Genomic DNA, 6332 nt, shown 5'->3' on the forward strand with positions numbered 1-6332 from the left:
GCTAATACTTTTTCGATTGAAGGCATTGCACCTTTCGACTGTGATTTTATAGGAATGTTTTGAGGGAAATCTGGAGATAACATTATCAGTGTGTCAGCTCTCGAGTCGAGTATATCAGCCAAAATGCTTAATTCAGTCAAACATCACCGATAAGGAGCAATCCGTCTAAATTCTATGTAGTCACAAGATCATTTATCTATAATCTTTTCCCAGGTAATCGTTTTACTTATTGACTTTTGATGGATTAAATTTGGTTTTAATATGAGTGAGTAAGAAAAAAACGGAGAAAACTAAAGTTTAGCTAAACATGGATGTAGACAATTTGTTCTATAATTCTGATCATTGCTTAATGATAGCCAATGTGCAATTATTACCATTAGTGGTGGCAGATCCTTTCTTTGTTTCAATGTTTTTTCCAATTCTCATGACAAGTAGCAGCAAAATGGCGAGAGTTCGTGAAGAGATTCCGCCTCCCCGCAACAACCAAATTTAAAACGAGGGGGAACGTTGTGAGTTGCTGCGGACACCGCAACTCTACATTTATACCCGATACTTAGTCAGTATGGCTCTCCTCCGGCAGAGGCCGCTAATATTAAACGACACGACAAAGAGTGCGTGCGAGAGAGACAGAAAATCAGTCAGAGCGTGACGTCGGGCGCTGCGTAGCCACTGCAAATTGATTTCTTGCTTTTGGCTACAAAAATGATCCGATCTGATCCAGATTCAGCGATCTGATAGATATGGTCACTATCTATGATTCTGCGTTTTTAGTTTTCTCGAATGTGCAATATTGTGAATATAACAGATTTTCGTCCTTTGTGGGTGCGGAAGGGGGTGGGGAGAAATTCTGAAATATAGGTTTTATAGTGAGATCTACCAGAAGTGCGGATACCAAATTTTGTTACTCTAGCGATAATAGTCTCTGAGATTTGTGGATTTTCGTCCTTTGCGGGGGCGGAAGGGGGTGTGCCGAAATTTGGACACGAAACAGTCAAGGTCCGATATCACAGGAGTATGGATACCAAATTTGGTTGCTCTGGCTCTTATAGGTTCTGAGATCCTTGAACTCATATTTTGCAATTGGCAAAACCGACCATGAAACCTGTGTGTTTGAGAGAGACAGAGCGAGGAAAAATAAAATTGTATTCTTGATTCTGGCTATAATAATTATACGATCTGGTTGAGATTTTACATTCTAGAACATATAAACATCCTCTACGATTCTGCCTTTTTTGGTTTTATCGTATCTTTAAAAACGTGGATGCCACAGATTTTCGTTCTTTGTGGGGCGGAAGTGGGCGGCGCGAAGTTTTGAAATATTTTTGTGGCGTTGTGGGGTGGGGTGGGGAGACCTGAAAAGAAGGGAGAATCTGTTAGGAACACAACATCGAAGTGGGCCCTGAACTATCACTTGGAGCCGTTCAGAACTGGCTCTGGGAATCATTCAGTACAAATATCGAAAGTACAGGGAACATAAAGTAAATAAAAATTTAAATACAAAACAAAGCCCATGAACGAATATTTCCTCACAGGTGCTGGAATAAGATGAATCCAACTATTAATAATCCACGTTCCCCATTCACCCTTTCGCGGGGTATTTTCGGATCCATGGGATCCTTCGACTTTACCGACCAGCATCAGCAGCAGCAGCCGGAGCTGCAGGTCCCCCCCGAAGGTTCCGGCGACAAGAATGGACTCAATGCGATGCCCTTCCTAGGCCAAATCCACACTAGTCTTCTGCTTTCGCGCCCAATGGGTCCAATAGGTCGCGCACACCCCCCCACCTTCCCTCCGATGGGTGATTCAGATGGGTGAGCGGCAGCAGCTCAGACTCCCCTTCCCCCTAGGACATAACTTACCCCCGGCTCCCCTGCAGATTCAATGCTGTGCCACAGATGGCATCGATGGGACCACCGCCCGTGTTGAGCTCCCTCTGGACAGGCGGCGCTTCTCCGGACAGCCGCGGAGACTACTACGACGGCCCGCACAAAGAGTACTCCGACGGCCGCTACGACGGCGACTACGAGGGCGACTACTCGATGCCCACCGAGGAGGACCAAGAGGAGGAGTCGTGCTCCTGTCAGGGCCAGAGCGAGTTCAGCTCGATAGAGCGCACCGAGTCGGACTCGGAGTGGGAGGAGCTCTCCGACGGCCCTTCCCCCAGGGTCTCTCCGCTGGAGTCCCTCGGCGCAGTCGTGCTCTCCACAATGCAGCCGGAGCACAGTCAGCGCATGGTGGCCTTGTACCACCTCCTCTTGGAGACCGCTGTGGTCAAGGTCGTGCTGCTGGTGATGCAGATGCTGTGCTGCGCGGTGTTCTGGCTGGTCGAGAAGACTGTGGTCGTCAACGAAACCGTCGGCTCGATGCGCCTCCGATTGTGGAACAGCAAGTTCAAGCTGCGCACCATCCAGCGCCAGTTGCTGTGGCGCATGGCCAATGCCCGGGGCGACGAGACGCTCGTCTTCTTTGCCGTGCTCATGACCACTCCCTGGCTGTTCTCCCTCAGCCTCCTGGGATTCATCCTGTCTTTGGCGGCGCTCCTGAAGAAGACCGTCGAGGAGCTGGTGTTCCAGATACGCCTGCACCTCGTGATCTAGGGGGAAGCCATCGAGCAGAAAGCAGCAAGCAGTATCCAATCACACACTGACAGAAGACAAACGTCCACACGCCCGACACTCCACTCCTCCCCTCAGAGATGTTTGCACTTCCATTTGGGCATCTATTTTCGTTGATGCCAGAATCGTAATGCACGGAATCGTCTCTCCGTTTTTGGCCGCAATGAAAATATATGCCGAAATATTCGAAATTCAAAGTCAAATTCAAACAAGAGTTTCCAGTCGATCAGATATATCGTTTATGCATATTACGATCCGTTCCGTTTGGACGGGAGTCCAATTGCTCATCGTTCATCCCCGTGATTGCATTTATTATTATTTTTATTTCGCTGCATATTTGTTCTGCAATTTATTCAATAATAATCGGAGGAGGAGAGCATGCAGCAGCAGCAAAACATTTCCGCTGCAGCAGCGATTGTGGCAGCCGTGGGGCCTTTGTTGCCACCAATTGCAGGCCCCCGCATACGCACTTCGGAGGCACGGAATCCACCAGAAGCGGCAACAAATGAATCATTAAATATTCACTGTACTCTTATTGATTCAGTGATCAGTGATCAAAACAACACAACAAAAGCGTCATCATCCACGATCCACGACCCATTATACCTGATCCAGAATCCGTAGAAGCATCCATTTTCAGGGCTCTTTTGGGCGCTGGTTGGGGTACGCCTCCGATTTCAATCCCTTGCCACACGGGCAACCCGAGCAAGCCCCGATATGTAAACAGGGTCAAGACTACCTGTGCGAAGGGGGCCAAGGGAGGCGTCGGCATAAGACTCGGCCCGGAAGTGGACATACTCGTGTGCAGCCCTTTCGCCCGGCTATTGATATTCCCATTTGTGATTACAGTCTGTAGCGCCACAGCAGCTCTTATAGTCTTTGAGCACTAGGCGCTGAAGAGGACGGACAGACGGACGGACGGATGGACGGACGGACAGACAGACAGGGCTCAATCGACTCGGCTATTGATGCTGATCAAGAATATATATACTTTATGGCGTCGGAAACGATTCCTTCTGGACGTTACACACATCCACTTTTACCACAAATCTAATATACCCCAATACTCATTTTGCAAACAGATGCAAAAAAAAACAAAACGGAGAATATCCCTACTGCAGTCATCGACTGCGATACAACCTCTGGCGCTTACGTATAATTTCGTATAAAATATGTTCTATGTAAATAATCAACCAATTTGTTTTCGGTTTTAGTTGCCGATCGTGTTCTGACATGATAATTATAGTACGAGAACAAAGAATACAATAAGTATAGACAATGGAAGAGATTACTTGGAAGAGTATAATTTTTATACCCGATACTCAAAATGAGTATTGGGGTATATTAGATTTGTGGTAAAAGTGGATGTGTGTAACGTCCAGAAGGAATCGTTTCCGACCCCATAAAGTATATATATTCTTGATCAGCATCAATATCCGAATCTATTGAGCCCTGTCTGTCTGTCCGTCCTATATACAGCTAGTTATAGCAACGATATTTTGGATCCAGACTTCTGTGATATGTCACTGCTACAAAAATATTTCAAAACTTTGCCCCGCCCACTTCTGCCCTCCCAAAGGGCGAAAATCTGTGGTATCCACAAATCTCAGAGACAATTAAGTCTAGAGTAACCAAATTTTTCTCACTATAAAACCTATATTTCAGAATTTCGCCCCACCTCCTTCCGCCCCCACAAAGGACGAAAATCTGTTGCATTCACAATATTGCACATTCGAGAAAACTAAAAACGCAGAATCATAGATAGTGACCATATCTATCAGATCGCTGAATCTGGATCAGATCGGATCATTTTTGTAGCCAAAAGCAAGAAATCAATTTGCAGTGGCTACGCAGCGCCCGACGTCACGCTCTGACTGATTTTCTGTCTCTCTCGCACGCACTCTTTGTCGTGTCGTTTAGTATTAGCGGCCTCTGCCGGAGGAGAGCCATACTGACTAAGTATCGGGAATAAATGTAGAGTTGCGGTGTCCGCAGCAACTCACAACGTTCCCCCTCGTTTATTAGTTGAATTTGTGAGTAAAGCGCTTGTCGAATAGTTATTTGTTAGATCTAATATCTCAAGTGGCTTCAAAGTCTTAACTTAATAGCAAACTTAAACATGTCTGGTCGGCGAAAAGTCATTGAATACAAGAAAACCATACTGGATCTAAATATGGGAAAGACAAAACACGACTATTAGCATCTTACATTTAACTATTCTGAAACAGTCGTTGTGGCTTCTTCCTTAGGCTTTTCAGGTTCATCCAGATTCCTTCCGACATTAAACTGATCCTGCTGGACATCTACTGACGACTGCTTTTGTTCGCTTGGAGATCGTGGCTGCCGGGTTCGTAGAAGACTATCGAGTCCGCCAAAAGGAGCCTCAATGATAACATAAAACACATACGACATCAAAATAGTGATCCCAATGACAGACCAGAAATTAAGCATCTGCAAAGCATAAAATATTATACATTTGTTATAATCCACTAGTTTCCTTCAACTATCCAAAACAAAACTTACAAAGTTGTAGTTCGAAAAATATGTATTGGTCCGTAGAATTCTGCTGTTTACTTCCAGAGTGAACATATTCCAGATGTACACGGAATAGGAGAGTCTCGAGAGTGGCTGCCACAATGGCGAGGATAGGAAACTGTCTGCCAGACCGCCATAGCCCTGCATGCAGGCAAAGATGATCCAACACAGCGCTAGGGGCCAGCCCACCCGGGTAAGCGTGTAGTAGAGAGACTCCTCGAGTATGGTTAGAGGAGGAGCCCTAAACTTGGATGCGGCTTAGCTGGAGCTTCCTTCCACGATTCAGGTGCAAGAAGTACCCGAAGAGAAATCCAGTCAGCCATTGACCCGCATGCGTGTGTGTGGATCCATAGACATCCAAACCATCACCTCCTTTACTTCCATTCCTGAATTAAATGAGGCTTAATAACTTCAAATGCAAATAGAAAGATCGTGGACTTACTTCGTGAGCATTGATTCATTGTTGACCATCATCGTGACAAAGAGGCAGGTCGTGACTAGAAGCAACAGCACTACAATGCCAGCAGCCGCCTTTTTGCCCCATTTATACAGAGCAATCAGCAGAAGCAGAGAGATTATGTATAGTTGCATATCCACTGCCAAGTACCAGGCATGACCTAAGCCCTTAAAAAAGGTGTTGGAATACGCCTATTCCCACATTCAAATAATAACATTAAATAATATTATCGATATGTTAGGTATTATTATTATAAGTTAGTCTGGTCACACTTGAAGTGTCGACCCTCTCTCTTCTTTTGTGATCTCAAGTGTGTGGACCGGTGTTGCAGCAAAAAGTAATCAAGAAATACATAAATAATCTTTAAAGAAAAACATAACTTGGTACTGTCTTCCGTTTACTAATTGTCATAGCTAGTCTACCAATAGGTTATGGGCCCAGTCCACGCCAATTTAAATAAATTAAATCGATAACATAATGCCTAACGAAGTAGATGATAATTGGAAAAAGGCAGAGCGATGTGCAAAGAGCATTTTAATTCAATATTTAGGCGACGCATTTCTAAACTTCGCGGCAGGCGACATTTCGGCACGTGATATTCTGAAGAAGCCTTGCGTCGCAATTAGCTGCACGTAAACGTTTAATAACACTCAAACTCTCAAGTGAAATGACACTTTCGAGTCATTTTGTTACTTTTGATGAAACAGTGAGTGAGTTGTTAGGGG

General features: G+C 45.2%; 1 long non-coding RNA gene across 1 annotated transcript; it reads right to left on the bottom strand.

Moving 5' to 3' along the window:
- Positions 1–4896: 4896 nt before the first annotated feature.
- Positions 4897–5695, bottom strand: LOC113566887. The gene is made up of 3 exons (XR_003409263.1): positions 5593–5695; positions 5139–5536; positions 4897–5066 (listed from the first exon to the last, which is right to left on the bottom strand). It is a non-coding gene; the product is annotated as an uncharacterized LOC113566887 (long non-coding RNA).
- Positions 5696–6332: the final 637 nt, after the last annotated feature.

This window comes from Drosophila persimilis, unplaced genomic scaffold (assembly GCF_003286085.1).
Source record: "Drosophila persimilis strain 14011-0111.01,24,50 unplaced genomic scaffold, DperRS2 tig00001190-arrow-arrow-pilon, whole genome shotgun sequence".
NCBI classification, from domain to species: Eukaryota; Metazoa; Arthropoda; class Insecta; order Diptera; family Drosophilidae; genus Drosophila; species Drosophila persimilis.